The sequence below is a fragment of the Neomonachus schauinslandi genome, chromosome X, assembly GCF_002201575.2.
Source record: "Neomonachus schauinslandi chromosome X, ASM220157v2, whole genome shotgun sequence".
In the NCBI taxonomy this organism is placed as follows: domain Eukaryota; kingdom Metazoa; phylum Chordata; class Mammalia; order Carnivora; family Phocidae; genus Neomonachus; species Neomonachus schauinslandi.
In genome coordinates, this window is record NC_058419.1 from 6,431,096 (window position 1) to 6,448,130 (window position 17,035).

A 17,035-nucleotide genomic window follows, 5' to 3' on the forward strand; every position below is an offset into this window, starting at 1 on the left:
AGTCAAGGGAAGGGAACAGTACAGAGAATAAGTGGCTTAAGGCCTGCCACATCTAGTGAGTGTCAAAATCAAAACTAAAAGTCAGGATCGCCGGTCTAGATGGACCTTGGGGTCATGGGAAGATCTTAGCCTTTGAAGTTGGATAGGCATGTCTTAGTAGTTTTACAAACTTGGGAAAATCCCTTAACCTACTTCAACATCATTTTCCTCAGCTTCAAATTAAGGAATTCATTCATTCGTTCATTCTGTTATCTTTATGTCCTAGGCAATAGTAACAATTGAAGAATGGTTGTTAAGATCTGAAAAAGAGTTTGTAAATGTCTAAATAGCTATAAATGCTAACTTACTATTAATGCTCTTTCTTTACTCCACATGAGATAGTTGCATATAAATCTCAATAGACTTGAGAAAAGTAACACAGAGTTATATATTATCCTCATTTTATAGTCAGGAAATTCATCAAAAGATCAGGAAACTCATCTATGACCAGGGCAAATGAAAAACAACCATGTAGAGAGTCTCTGTGAATAGTTCTGAACCTTGGGTTTGCATGGATCCATTGGAGAGCTTTTCTGTTTTTTTCCCTTCTTTCATGCTGATGCCTAGATCTCACAGCTGGAGGTTCTGATTGAATTGTTGGAGGTGTGGGGTGCGGGGAAAGGACATTTTTACAAAAAGCTTGCAGGGGATTCTCACGTGCAGATGGGATAGAAATCCTGTGGGTTAGACTGCACGGTGTGAGTTTTCAGTGGGCTGCATCAGTTGACAAGTTTTCTGAGGGGTTACATGGTTGGGTAGCGTGAAGAGGCTAAAGGTCTCAGCAGGGAAGCTCCTCTGTAGCCAGTGCAGTTCCATTAACATCTTCCTAAGCTCAGCTGTGATCTTAACTAGTCCTAGCCAAGCTTCTTCATTTTTATTGCATTTTATTCCAAGCATAATAGCAGTTATAGTCGGGTGGGGTTGGCATGAAACACAGAAAAAAGGTGTTTGTCAAATTGAATATGGTGCCCAGCCATTTCCTCGGTATTTTGAGTTTGGTTTTGAAAATGACATCCCTCCAAGGGGGGGATGTCTGAAGAATACTATGACAAGTTGAAATCTCAGTGTGTCACAGCTTTGTCTCTTCTTGTTCAAGTGTTTTCTTGGTAACGACTTAGCCTAGGATTATCTTTATTTTCTGTCTTAATTAATCCATGAGGAAGGTGGGGGCCCGGGCATGGTCATTGGAAACCTATTCTGGCACCTTTAGCTAAGTTTTCACCATGTTATGTCCAGGAAATGTCTAATAAGAATATTAATGTAAATGTCTATTGGTCAGAAATTTGAGTACTGGGGGAGAGGAGATAGAAGGTACATGCCTTGAGCTATGAACAGCAGAATAAGCAGAACGAAGAGGGTGTTTTATCAGGATACTTTATTGTAATTGTGGAACATAAACCTGGCCTTATTTCCTTTGTATTCACCACCTCTCTTAACACCACCACCAGCACACACACACACACATGCACACACGCACACACACGCACATTCTCCTTGGCTTTCCTAGTACTGTTAGATCCATCCCAGTTCTTAATAAGTCCTGACAAAAGAGGAGTTTATACATCTCAGTAGCCTCCACCTCCTCATCTTGTCTATCTATGAAGTCTTGGTGATCAAGGTGTTTCCCAAAACTAGGATTAGGCATCCAGTCAGCAGTGTATTCTTGTCCTCTCTCTTACCTCCTTTATTAGCTTTTGCTGCCAAGCAGATTTGGACCAGGGAAACCCCTGAATCATGTACCCTGCCCTCCATGGTTTGGTCCTCTTTGGGACTAGTCTGGTTTTGGGCAATCCCTTTCCTCAGAAATGAATCCTGCCTTCCCCACTCTGGCCTTTTGCTGGTATACTGTTGTGTGTAAACAGGTCTTCAGATAATACTGCCCCTGCATGAGGAGCCTGGGTGGCTCAGTCAGTTGGGTGTCTGACTCTTAGTTTCAGCTCAGGTCATGATCTCAGAATTGTGAGGTGAAGCCCCACATGGGGCTCCATGCTCAGTGCAGAGTCTGCTTGTCCCTCTCCCTCTGCTCCTCCCCACAAATCTGTGCCCCCGCATTCATGTGTGTGCTCTCTCTCTCTCTAAAAAATAAATAAATAAACAAAATCTTTTAAAAAACATACTGCCCCTGCATGTGAGATGTCTGAGCACAGACTGCTTCATGAATCCCCTGCTTTTGTCCCCACTCTTCCACCTGAATGCAAGCTGTGGAATCTGCTAGTGGCTGCATTATGACAAAACTTGCCACAGCCCATCATATAGAGAAGGCAGCCCCAGCTCCTTTGTATATCATTTGTATCTCATTTGTCTCGGTCTCTGTTATCTGTCTCTCCACACTCTGCCGGCTGTATTGGTGCCATTAAGCCTGAGTCTTTCTGAGTTCCCTGCATGATACCAGGGAAGGACTAGACGGCCTGGCTTACTTGGGATAACCTCTGTTATCCAGTACTCCTTAAGCTTACCACACTTTGAGCTTGCTACACTCCTTTAGCCTACAGAAAACCTTGTGCTATTAGGTTTGAGCATTTTAGACCTTTGGTTTTCTATTTGGTTTGGGATCTTTCAAATTGATTTTCAGTCCTAGGGAAGGCTCTCTTGTCCCAATCTCCCTACTACCTGCAGGCCTGGACACTGAAGAGTTGCCTATTACCTTACAAAGAAAATGGAACCTGTGTGTCTTTGTTCCCAGCAACTACCAATCACTACCAAATCAGTCTGTTTTTTCCTGGGTCTGGTATTTGGAAATGTTGACATTATATACGAACATATATAAATCTCTCCTTGTTATTCTTTCCTTTTGATCCATGTGGTTTTTATTCTTAAACTGTTTTTCTCATAATACCCATAGGTTGTAATATATGTTTTTTTCTGTTTTCATATTTTAGCAAAATACCAAAAATGCTTTTGGCTTCTAGATGCTATATAAGGAAAACATGCAATGTTATGACTGTGCATTTTCATCCCCTTCTTGCTAAAACCATTTTTCCTTTAGAAATTCTCAGCAAAAGCGGACAGCTGGGGAAGGAGGAAAAATGGCATTGCTAAAGAATATTCTCAAGACCTTTCTAATACTATTTATTTGATTTAAAATAAATCTGCAAATCAGTTGCATTTAACTAATATATAAGTGGCTAGAAATCCATGATTTCATGTTGGGTTGAGCCATCTGCTATACACCGAGCCTGTTCTTTTCTCAGGCCCATGTAAATAGTTGGGAGTAATCCCAGGATGACATCTGAAGGAGGAGGGCACTTTATCAGAGAAGGTGGTTTGTAGAAGTTATTTCTGAACCATGATAGCCTCAACCAAAAAGAAAAAAAGAGAGAGAGAGGAAAGGGAAGGAGAGGTGAAATCTTATTTGCAGTATTTGTAATTACGTTAAGTCCAGAGGAGAGGGTTCAGGCAGTGCCAGCCAATGTATTCTGTGGCGGTGCAAATGTTTTGGATCTGTGTTGTGCAGTATGGTAGCTACTAGCCACATGTGGCTACTGAGCACCTGAGATGTGGCAAGTGTGCCTGAGGGACTCATTTGTATTTTAATTTAAATAGTTACATGTGACTAGTATCTGCGGGATTGGGCAGCTAAGAATTTGAGGATTGGATTCTGGAGAGAGTGGCTCTTTGATTTCAATGTTGAGCTTCTCACATACTTCAAAGTGGGGATTTTCTGCATCATCATCCTCCCACATAGATTCCTATGTACCATATTTGTTCAACAAATCTGTTCTAATGCATAAAGTGTGGTCACATGTGCTCTTTCTGAAGTTATGCAACTTTCATTTAAAATGACATTCCTACACATTTGATTAAATACATTTCATTTCCTCCTACAAAGTCACTTGTTTGGTGTGAGCAAGTAATTCTCATATCACTGAGAATATAGATTTGAGGAAGAAGATAAACAGAGGGAGGAGATAAAGTTTTTTAATTTACCAAGTTCTAACTACCGGTATTTCATTTAGTACTTTATTTTTTTTAATTTAATTTTATTAAATTAAATATATTTTATTTATTTAAATAATTTTTAATTAATTTTTTAAAAAAATTAAATAAATTTTATTAAATTAAATATTAATTAAATTAAATAATACAGTCCATCATTAGTTTTTGATGTAGTGTTCCATGACTCATTGTTTGTGTATAACAACACCCAGTGCTCCATGCAATATGTGCCCTCCTTAATACCCATCACCGGGCTAACCCATCCCACCCTCCTCCCCTCTAAAACCCTCAGTTTGTTTCTTGGAGTCCATAGTCTCTCATGGTTTCTCTCCCCCTCCGATTTCTCCCCCTTCATTTTTCCCTTCCTTCTCCTAATGTCCTCCATGCTATTCCTTATGTTCCACAAATAAGTGAAACCATTTGATAATTGACTTTTTCTGCTTGACTTATTTCACTTAGCATAATCTCCTCCAGTCCCATCCATGTTGATGTAAAAGTTGGGTATTCATCCTTTCTGATGGCTGAGTAATATTCCATTGTATATATGGACCACATCGTCTTTATCCATTCGTCTGTTGAAGGGCATCACGGCTCTTTCCACAGTTTGGCTATTGTGGACATTGCTGCTATGAACATTGGGGTGCATATGGCCCTTCTTTTCACTACATCTGTATCTTTGGTGTAAATACCCAGTAGTGCAACTGCTGGGACATAGGGTAGCTCTATTTTTAATTCCAATGACATTTTTCAAAGTGCTGGAACAAACAATCCTAAAATTTGTATGGAATCAGAAAAGACCTTGAATCATCAAGGAAATGTTGAAAAAGAAAAACAAAGCTGGGGGCATCACGTTGCCTGACTTCAAGTTATATTACAAAGCCGTGATCACCAAGACAGCATGGTACTGGCACAAAAACAGACAAATAGATAATTTAGTATTTAAAAAAAAAAATCACTCATCAGTTAAGATAGATCAACAAATCTGAGGCCTGCAGTGGATCATGGAGACATCTATCTAGTACAACCTTCTATCAAATGCTGCTTTTCTCCTTGCCATTGCCCTTCCTCACCTCTTTCCCCACAGCTGGCTACTCAGCCTAGTCCAGGAGTCTCAGTGAAAGGAACTCTTTCTCTCTACTTCCTAACGCAGTTCATTCCATTGTTGGGTGACTTCCATCCCTAGAAATCATCTCCTTATGGTGTGATGGAGTCTGTTTTCAGCCATGGTTACTACTCGTGAGATAACACAAGCATATGTAATTCTTTCCATTTTTGGTCCTCCAAATCTTTGAAGATAAAACTCTTTTTTTATATATATAGGATTTTCTGGATTGATTTCGAATTAATTTATTCATGGCAGACTTTGAAATCTCCTCACTGTCCTGTCTTGTTTATCTTGATCCAGACATATACTAGTTTGTTAACGGGTCCACTTGAGGTAGTACCCAAAACTGAAACTGACACTTTAGGTGAGGTTTTATTAGAAACAGAGTTGAGCAGAATGCTCCCTTCCTGAGTTCTGGATGCTACACCTTTATTGATAGAGTTTAAGATTAAAAAAAAAAAAAAAAAAGATTACTTTAACTTTTTTTTCCTTTTTCTAAAGCAGAGCCACACCAATATTCATATTGATCTTACCATCCGCTAAAGGGTCATAGTATTTTCACAAGTGTTAAGTCATGCCTCTCCCTGCATTGGAACAGCTGTATTTGGGTGACCAAGTGCAGCACTTTAGATGAGCCCATGTTACATTTCATCTCGGTAACTTTGGTGCCCACAGTGGAGGCCGATGCATTGCCAGATCTCTGTCTTCTGACACGAATAACTTGTTTCTCCTGCAGCTGCGAATGCTGTTGTCAATAAGTAGCTGTCGACAATATTTCTCAGCTAAAGAAAACTCCCTTGCCAAGACCACACTTACTTTTAGGGGCAGCCTCCATTTACTGATTGACTATTCAGGGATATAAAGTTTCCCCCCCATTTCGGGCCATTTTTTAGGACCATCTCAGGTCTAGTATTCCCTGTGGGGAGTAAGCTGGGCCTTCTTCATCGGGACTCAGTCTCTTCCTCTGCTTATCTCTGGTTTCTTTCCCTTCCTTTCACATGTGTTGATTCCAAGAGCGCTCCCTAATGTCCTATATGCTACTCTCTAGCTCAGAGTCTCCTTCATAGAGAGCCTCATTAGCACTCGCAGATTACTCCAGTCTGAGCAGCAAATTCATTAGGAGTCCTGCATCTGTCATCAAAGGTATCAGCCTTTCTCATTTTCAGATATGATTCCTTTCCTGAGCTCCAGAGCCATACTTAAAACTTTTCACCAGATAGCTCTACCTTGATTTGTCACAGGGGTCTCAAAGTCAACACACCCATAACCGCGCCCATTATTCTCACCAGCTTCCCCTCTAAACCACTCTTCTTATTACAACAACTCAGTCACCCACACTAGGAATCTTATCTTCTTCCTAAGCCTAAACATTCAAAGCTTCCTTTCTTATTACTTTAAGCTCTTAGCATCCATGACTTATACTATTGCAGTAGCCTCCTCCCTGGCCTTCTGGGCCACCAATCTTTACTCATGACACTCCACCTTTCTTCATATGGCCTCCAGAGAATCTTTCAATAACATAGGTCTGATCATGTTACCCTCTGATTTAAAAACTTTGATGCCCTTTCCCACACCCTTCTTTTAAAGGATCAAGTTCATACTTTATTGGCCTTAAAGCCTCTTACTCAACCTTTCTCTTTTTCCGGTTTTATTTGCTTTCCCTCTCTTCATGTGTACCCTAGTGTCTAGCCATACTATCTCCCAATGTGAACATTATCCTATATATGATGTGTCTTTGAAGGTGTTTTTCTTTCCACTGCCCTTCATGCCTAGTGAATTGTCCCTGTCTTCCAGTAGATTATGAGATTCTTGGAGGCAGGGAATTTATGCTTGCTTTCAAGCTTGCTCTCCAACACATAATACAGTGCCTGAAACACTGTGGTTATACCAGGTCACCTGTATGGTGCACAGATACTAGGGTGTATGTCCCTTCCATAGAATTGAACATGGGATTCAAAGTTAGAAGCTGAAAAAAGGAAAGGCACTGAAAACTTAGCATGACCAAGGCAAGCCACAAGGATGGATTTATAGGCCTATTTTAAGTACTTTGAAAAGGGTTTGATATTACACTACTTTTCTTTTTTTTTTTTTTTAAAGATTTTATTTATTTATTTGAGAGAGAGAATGACAGACAGAGAGCAGGAGAGGGAGGAGGGTCAGAGGGAGGAGAAGCAGACTCCCCGCCGAGCAGGGAACCCGATGCGGGACTCGATCCCGGGACTCCAGGATCGTGACCTGAGCCGAAGGCAGACGCTTAACCATCTGAGCCACCCAGGCGCCCTACACTACTTTTCTTAATATTAATCCTGTAAGTTTGAACTTTTTATATCTTGTTGATGATTAAACTGGTACACCCCAGACTAAGATGTCATGGTGGATTAAAAGTACATTTCTGTAGAGAATATAGTTTTAGAATTCTCAGAATTGCTGAGGGGGGGAAAGAAAAAAATAACAAGTTACACAAGTGGTTTAATGAAATGTTAAACATACTTTCCCTACAAGAGACATGTTTATGCATATTTTTCTGAGAAGGCAAATGTCAGATTTAGGCAGTGTTTCTTGGTCTTGAATTTAGCATGAGGTGTGAGTTCCAAAGTAGTGATTCTGTGGTCTACTGATTCTATGGAATTACTGGAACAAGTTGAGTAGTTTAGTAGCTTCATCCTGGTAAGCAAATGGACAGAGTCAAAATCCTCCAGTATGACCCAAATGGGAATGATAGGCTGAAATCAGCAAGAGGAAACTTATAAAAAATAATTGTTTAATCCTGAATTTAACTTTAAAAATGTTATCACAAGATAGAGGAGACCTGACTTAGAAGTGGTTTATGTGAAAAAGAACTGTATGCTTTTGTAAGCCAACAGTTTGATGTGACTCTTAAAAAGGGGAGGCTATCTTGTACTATCATAACTACAATGTCCAGATCACAGTATACATTGTATTGATTCAAATATGTCAGGAATATTGTATTTAAATTTACAGGGAGTGATGCCAAATTAGGATGCCTTAAAAAAGGGTACGCTGGGTGGGGAAGGCTCTGTTTTCAACTAGGAAATGTTGAAACAGCATAAATGCTAAACTGGAGAAGAGGCGACGATCAGATATGTTTGTGGGGGTCATACTGGAAGCATGATCATGTATAAAGGACCAAGCACTGGGTTATATCAATTGTGAATGTGAATGGCTAAAAGTTAAAAGAATGACAATTTTGTCTCAAAATAAGACTTTATATTCTAATGCATCAAAATGTGTCTAAAAGTAAAATGTCCTGCCTTTTATGGTAATGAATTTCATGTCATTAAGTAGCAAGCAAATCAAAGCTGTATGGAATATATCAGATGGGAGGTTGTTGATGAAGGCCATTTTGACTTTTAGGCTATTTTTTTTTCATCAGGGTGCTATTAAATTGTATTATGTAGTATCTCTTCGTTTTTTAAACATGAGAGTTATGTTCTTAAAAGGCAGGTAACATTGTGAATTCCCATATCATAGAAGTTAAGAGAAGAATGTTTGTTCTTGTCCTGGTTCTACCACTTTCTATCTATGTGACCCTGGGTAGGTCACTTGCTTCTCTGAACATTAGTTGTTTTGTCCATCTTTGTTAAATATGACTAATAATAGCACCTACATCATGGGTAGTTGTCAGGATGAAATGAAACATGTAAAGCATTCAGGTCTTATTCAGTAAATTGTTATCATTGTTCTCGTTGTTGTTATTATTATTACTTGTTTCTCTGTAATTATTAGAGGTTAACCCAAAAATGTTCCCTCCCTATTGAAACAATGCAGACATTCTACTCTGCCGGGAATGGCCAGCAATCCCTGCACCAACGGATGAAAAGATTACTCCAAACTTTGTCGTGAAAGAGAGGATAAGGCAAGGGGGTCAATGCTCAGAGACGAAGACCCTTTGCTCTTCTTTGCTCCCACTTTTATTGGTCCTTCGGGATATCCTTGTCACTGTTTCTCAAGCAAGGGATGTATGACAAGGGGTCTTACTGAAACTGAGAGGATTTACGGGAAAGATAAAATATGCTAATCTGCGTGGTCTACTAAACATAGCCTAAGGGACAATGCATACATCTCTTAGATCACAGGGCTGCTGTTTGGGCTAAGAGAGCTTGGGGAAGGTAACTCCCCGAGGCATTCCAACAGCAGAGTGGTCACGCTGCCGGCATTCCAAAGGCCCACGCCCTTCTCTGAAACCTTCCATCGCCCCCAGTGGCCTCTGTGTTACATTTTAGCAAGCCAGGTATTATGGCTAATTTCATGCTCTACATTAACCCCAACATTACTCTTTGCTCATAACATAATAAGGTTCCCTTTGTGGTTGCATTTTGTAATTATTTGATAAGTTATCCTTATTAAGTCTATGGGAAGTTTCAAACTTTTAATTCTTTCACCTTTATTTGTAACATAAAAAATAACAATTCATGAGGCAACAGATGAAAAATGTTATCACTTTTTGAATAATACATTCAGTTGAAAATTAAATGATTTAAAATATAATTGCTCCTGGAAATGACTCTATGAGCAGTGGAAGGATTTAGTGGAGGAATGAAAAATGAAGCAACTGCACAAAGCATGATTTGAATTTTACCATGGTTTCATGCGAGAGTCACTTGTTGCCCTGTTTTCCAGAAACAGGTCACTTTGATATTAGTAAACAGCAATGTTCCATTCTCTAGTCACATATTTTGAAATATGGTTAGTGAATGTTTATGTTGTTGGAGTTAAGACTCAAATGCAAGTTACATATTTTCTCAAATGGAAACACAAACCGAATTGGATATAATAATTGTTCTTATTTGCTTAGTGATCTTGTTAATAGTAAAAATGTTATCTGTAAAGTAATGATGCTTTCTTCATGGGGTAATAGTGATATTGAAGACAGTATATAGGACTTCAAAAGCTGTACAAACTGAGAAACTTTAGATGAAATAGTTTTAAACATAATTACTTCAGGAGCACTTGGATTCTTTTTTCTTTTAATTTAAATTTTGTTAGTTACCACGCAGTGCAATATTGGTTTCTGGAGTAGAATTCAGTGATTCATCATTTACACACAACACCCAGTGCTCATCACAACATGTGCCGTCTTTAATACCCATCACCCATCTAGCCCATCCCCCACCCACAACCCTCCATCAACCCTCACTTTGTTCTCTATCATTAAGAGTCACTTATGGCGGGCACCTGGGTGGCTCAGTTGGTTAAGTGACTGCCTTCGGCTCAGGTCATGATCCTGGAGTCCCGGGATCAAGTCCCGCGTCAGGCTCCCTGCTCGGCAGGGAGTCTGTTTCTCCCTCTGACCCTCCCCCCTCTCGTGTGCTCTCTCTCTCTCTCTCACTCTCTCAAATAAATGAATAAATAAAATCTTAAAAAAAAAAAGAGTCACTTATGGCTTGTTTCTCTCTCTCCTTTTTTTCTTTTCCCCCTTCCCATATGTTCATCTGTGTTCTTTCTCAAATTCCACACCTAAGTGAGATCATATGGTATTTGTCTTTCTCTGACTTATTTCATTTAGCATAATGCATTCTAGCTCCATCCATGTCATTGCAAATGGCAAGATTTCATTCTTTTTGATGGCTGAGTAATATTCGTGTGTGTGTGTGTGTGTGTGTGTGTGTGTGTGTGTATACCACATCTTTATCCATTCATCAGTCAATGGACATTTGGGCTCTCACCATAGTTTGGCTATTGTTGATAATGCTGCTATAAACATTGGGGTGCACCAAATGAGTGTACCCCTTTACATCTGCATTTTTGTATCCTTTGGCTAAATACCTAGTAGTGCAATTGCTGGGTCATAGGGTAGGTCTATATTTAACTTTTTAAAAAAAATGTTATTTATTTATTTGAGCTAGAGGGAGCTAGAGCAGGAGCAAGAGAGAGAGAGCACAAGCAGGGTGAGTGGGAGAGGGAGTCACGCTGAGCAGGGAGCCCAATGTGGGGCTTGATCCCAGGACCCCAGGGTTATGACCTGAGCCAAAGGCAGATGCTTAACCAACTGAGCCACCCAGGTGCCCCATGGTTAACTTTATGAGGAACCTCCAACTGTTCTCTAAAGTGGCTATACCAGTTTGCATTCCCACCAACATTAGCACTTGAATTTTTAAATATAATAATGTTCATTGGAAAACTCTAGAAGAGGCATTGTATTTGTCATTTTCCAAACTCTCTTGACCATGATGCTTTTTCTTTCCTGGATTATCTTGAGCAACTATTTCTGTGGATGGCTTTGTCCAAGAATCTCCTTTTGTAGAAAGGGATCCAGACTCTACCAAGGCCACACAGCAATTTAGTGGTAGAGACATAACTAGAATACAAATATTTCCTACTCATAGTCCAGCCTCTTTCCTCTCTAAAAGCTGGATCCTTGATTTGACTATTTTGTTGGATGACTAGTTACAATTAATTTATCTTTATTTCTGCCAAAGAGGGAATGAACTGTACATCAGGATCTTAATCCATAAAACAAAGGCAGTGACCAAGGGCTCTCTTTTGAAGCATCACTGACTGAAACTTTTGGTGTCAAAATATTTTCGTGGTGATTTCCTTTTTGAAACATTTCCTGTAGGTATTCTTAGCCATACATTGTTTTTCATTTTGTTTTGTTTTAAAGATTTTATTTATTTATTTATTTGACAGAGAGAGAGAGAGAGCCCAAGAAGGGGGAGCGGCAGGCAGAGGGAGAAGCAGGCTCCCCACTGAGCAGGGAGCCTGATGTAGGCTCCCAGGACCCTGGGATCATGACCTGAGCTGAAGGCAGATGCTTAACCGACTGAGCCACCCAGGTGCCCTAGCCATACATTGTTGATAAAACAATTGTCTGCTTCATTTTGACACACTTATTAATAAATAAAATTATATATGTTGATCAATGCATTTTATAACTAGATAAGTAGACAGGTAAAATTTTACTAATTGAGATCATAGTACACTGGCTACTTAAAAAAAAAAAAAAAAAAATTTTTTTAAGATTTTATTTTTTTATTTGTCAGAGAGAGAGAGAGCACAAGCAGAGAGAGTGGCAGGCAGAGGGAGAAGCAGGCTCCCCGCTGAGCAAGGAGCCCAGGACTTGATCCCAGGGCGCTGGGATCATGACCTGAGCCAAAGGCAGTTGCTTAATTGACTGAGCCACCCAGGTGCCCCCTGGCTATTTTAAATAATAAGAATTAAATTCAATTTTAGTTGATTTAACAGAAAAAAAAGAGGCCATATAACTGAAGAAAGCTGTAAATTTCAAGTAAATATTGCTTCTTCGAAAGAGAGATTAGATCCTGTAACTTTTATCTCAAGATAATAAAAATAAAGTCTTATTTTTTAAACTACATTTGTTATAGGCTACCTCTAAGATGGCTCCCAATGATTTTATTTATTTATTTATTTATTTTTAAAAAGATTTTATTTATTTACTTGACCGAGAGAGACACAGCGAGAGAGGGAACACAAGCAGAGGGAGTGGGGGAGGGAGAAGCAGCCTTCCCGCGGAGCAGGGAGCCCAATGCGGGGCTTGATCCCAGGACCCTGGGATCATGATCTGAGCTGAAGGCAGATGCTTAATGACTGAGACACCCAGGCGCCCCCTCCAATGATTTTATTTTTACATTGTAAAAGTTTTTAGCACTTTTACAATGTCATAGTTTTTTTTTAAATTATTTTCATTCTGTTCTGTAACCATAATTCACTCTGATATATTCTGTGCGAGAAGAATGTTTCTACTCTTTTTTTTTTATTTGTAACTACCTTTTTTCATGGTTCTTGTGCACTGATGCCCTCTCTGTTATTCCAGAGGGTACAGTAAGAGCATACCTCTCAGAACCAAAAGACATGTGGATTTGCTTGCAGAAATTGAAAGAAACTCTATCAGGGAAGACTCCACTCTTATCTATAGGCTGTCTTAGAGGAGAGAAACCCACAAAACTACTTAGGTGATGGCAACTCTGAACTGGTAGGGAGAGAAGGCCACAGCAAAGAAGTGAACACAGGAGGGGAGTGACATGTTGATGGCTTACATGGCTAGTGGATGGTAAAATTGGGGTTAGAACCAAGGTAATTTACAATTCAGTGTAAGTTTGTGTCCTCGACCACCATTCTTTACTATCTTGTGAGGGAATAAGAATGCAATAAATGGTCAGCATTATGAGCAACAGTCATAATGGACCATTCCCCTGAGGGGGGAATTGGCTTGGTTCAGTATTGATGTTCAACAGTAGAGGCAATGTATGCTCTTTCCTTTCCATTCCAGGATATATCAAAAGGAAAGCTTGGTAACCAGGGCTTTACTTGTTACCGAGTGGCACTTGCTCGAAGGGAAATAAACCACTTGCTAAGAGTAAATCTACCAAGGGGCGCCTGGGTGGCTCAGTAGTTAAGCGTCTGCCTTCGGCTCAGGTCATGATCCCGGGGTCCTGGGATCGAGCCCCGCATCAGGCTCCCTGCTCTGCGGGAAGCCTGCTTCTCTCACTCTCACTCCCCCTGCTTGTGTTCCTTCTCTTGTTGTGTCTCTTTCTGTCAAATAAATAAATAAAATCTTTAAAAAAAAACTTGAAAAAAAAGAGTAAATCTACTAAGAGCTCTCACTGTGAATAAACACACCTTTTCATCAGTTCCTTGTCCGCTCACCCTTAAAAGTACTACTTAACCTCACTGTGAGTGCTAAAGGTTTTTTTTCCAGACACTTCAGAGGCTAGCAGGGTAGCTGATACTCATTGCTTTCTTTCTTGTTCCTTTCTTGGCTTTGATACTCTTGACTTCCCACCCTTACTCTGAAAAAAATATCCTCTTGCACAAGCTAGATATGGCTTGTAGGAGTAACACTGTACTTCACTGTGCTGCATACAGATCCTGGGATCCAGATAGACTGTTGAGTGCTGAGGGTAGATTTACCCACCTGCTGCATGTTGCCCAGTGTTCTAGGCTGCCACAGCTGGACAAAGCCCTCCCAGCTCCAGCTGTCTTGTGGCCTTACCAATTACATGTCTAGCTTTAAATCAGATTTAATTGACATCAATACTGGAGTCGTGCTGGGCTCTTTGTAATTTAGGAAAATGGAGCCATCTTGAGCTCAGTCAAAATTTGACCCATTTAAGGTGAAAAGAAAGCAACTTGTTGAGGATTTTAGTCCACTTAAGAATCTGACCACAATGTGCAGTGTGTCAAAGGGGCTTCATACAATAATACAAATGGGGTGTTTCTGATCAAAATGGAAATATAGTTCAGTTTGAAAAATTCTGACACAAGAGCTGTTTCTCACACACATTTCTAAACTTTCTTAAATTGTTAAATTTTAGAGAAGATTTTTCTATATATATTAGAATGTTGGTATTCCATTTGTTTCTGAGTCATAAATGAATCATTGAACATGAATCATAATAATCTGTTTATGTTGGTGTTTTATATTTGTTTCTTATTCTCAATGTTGCTTTGGAAATTACTGGAATATAATTATTATAAAAATCCTTAGGAAAGGAGCTGGATTTGTTTTTGAGATTTCCTTTTGTCTCTAACAATAGGTATTAGTCCCTTACATTTTTATAGTGCCATAAAGAACTTTCATGTGTGCTGTCTCTTTTGATTATTACTGCAAAACTGGGAGGCATGTACATCAGATATTCTTATTTTATAGATGTACAAATTGAGGTTCTAAGAAATGGCACTGTTCAGAAAACATGTAGTTGCAAATCCAACACATATGCATAATTGCTGAAAAAGAATTTGTTGGTTCAGTTATCTGGGAAGGACAGACCCGGCATCAGGATCTAGTGGGTCTAGGGCTCATGTGGCTGTTGGACTCTTTTTTGCTCCTTGGTCTCTTTCTTGCTCTTTCCCCAGCTCCTAGCACAGCTCCTATCTGTATGTTGACCTTTTTCTTTTGGGTTCCTCCAGTTAGCTAGGGAAATGGTTGCTGGCAGATATTGGGGTCATATCTTTGCTTTTTTGAAATCCAGTGGGGATGAGAAAGCCTCCCCCTTCCTGCTCATTACCAACTCTGGAAAACCCACGGGAAGATTCTGGATGGCCTGGCTTGGGTTATATGCCATTTCATGCATCAAAATCCACACTGATAGAGATACAGGATTGTGGTTGACCTGGCCTAGGTCAGATAGGCACATAAGTATGTGGTCAGGGGAGCAAGGTCTGTAACTAGAAGATAAAACCATGGAAACCACAGAGGGTAAATAATGGCCTAAGTTATTCTCATTCTTGGTCCAGTCCTTCTTGCCAACATGTCATGCTATTGTATGCTGTTTTTGTTCTCCAGAATGTCTCATCTTAGAAGGAATTCTGTTTAGACGTGCATAAAGCTCCCACTCATTTGCTTTTTAAAAATTTTAATTTTGGGGCACCTGGGTGGCTCAGTCGATTAAGCATCTGACTTCTAATTTCAGCTCAGGTCATGATCTCGCGGTTGTGGGGTTGAGCCCCATGTTGGGCTCTGCACTCAGTATGGAGTCTGCTTCGGATTCTCTCTCCCTCCCCCTCTGCTTCTCCCCCCACTCCTGAGCACTCTCTCTCTCAAATAAATAAAATCTTTAAAAATATTTTAATTTTGGAATGGTTATGTATTTTCAGGAAATTGCAAAAATAGTACATAGAAGCCCCATATAGTATCCCCATTAGTCAGCTTCTCCCAATGTTAACATCTTACATAATAATAGTACAATATAAAAACCAAAAAATTGACATTGGTATAGTCCAAAGAACTTACTCAGATTTTACCAGTTTTACACATTCATTTGTGTATGTGTGTGTGTGTAGTTTTATGCAACTTCATCACATGTGTAGATTCATGTAACTGCCACCACAATCAAGATACAGAACTGTACCATCACCACAAAGATTTTCTTTATGTTAATTAACCATTTACATTCACACCCACATCCCTCAACCCCATCACTAATGCCTGGCAACCACTAATGATGTCTTCTCCATCTCTATACTTGGTCATTTTGATAATACCATGTCCATGTAAATCATACAGTATGTGACCTTTGAAACTGGCTCTTTGCACTCAGCATTATATCTTTCAGGTACATCCAAGTTGTTGAGTATATCGATAATCTCTTACGTTTTTATGGCTCAGTGGTATTCCATGATATGGATATACCACGTTTTGTTCAACCATTCATCTGTTGAAGGACATCTGGGCTTTATTTGCAGTTTTCAGCTGTTACAAATAAAGCTGTTAAAAACATTTGTGTACACATTTTTATGTGGGCCTGAGTTGTCATTTCTCTGGGGCAATTACTCCAGACTGCAATCACTGGGCCATATAGTAAGCACCTCTTTTGTTTTGAAAGAGACTGCTAAACTGTTTTCCAGAGTGGCTGTATCATTTTACATTCTAACCAGCAATGGATGCATGATCTGGTGTCTTCACATCCTCATCAGCATTTACTGGTGTCACTATTTTTTTTAGCCATTTTGAAGGTGTGTGGTGACATGTCATTGTGATTTTAATTTGCATTTCTGTGATGATATTGAACAACTTTCATTTGTTTATTTGCCATCTCTATATTTTCTTTGGTGAAATGTCTGTTTTTGTCTTTTGTCCATTTTCTAAATGGATTTTTTTGTTGTTATTGAGGTTTGTAAATTCTCTATATATTCTAGAAAGGTATCACATCTAGATATGTGGTTTGTAAATATTTTTTCCCAATATGTAAGCTTGTATCTTCATCTCTTTATCGGGGTCTTTTGCAGAGTAAACATTTTATATCTTGATGAAGTCTAATTTATCTATTTTTTATTTTATGTAAAATGATTTTGGCATTATATCTAAGACTCTTCATGTAGCCCTAGGTCCTGAAGATTTTCTCCTATGGATTTCTCTTAAGATTTTATAGTTTTGCATTTTACGTGTAGATCTGTGGTCCATTTTGAGTTAACTTTCTATAAAGTGTGAGGTTTAGGTAGAGGTTTGTTTTCCCCCCCTATGGATTCTGGTTA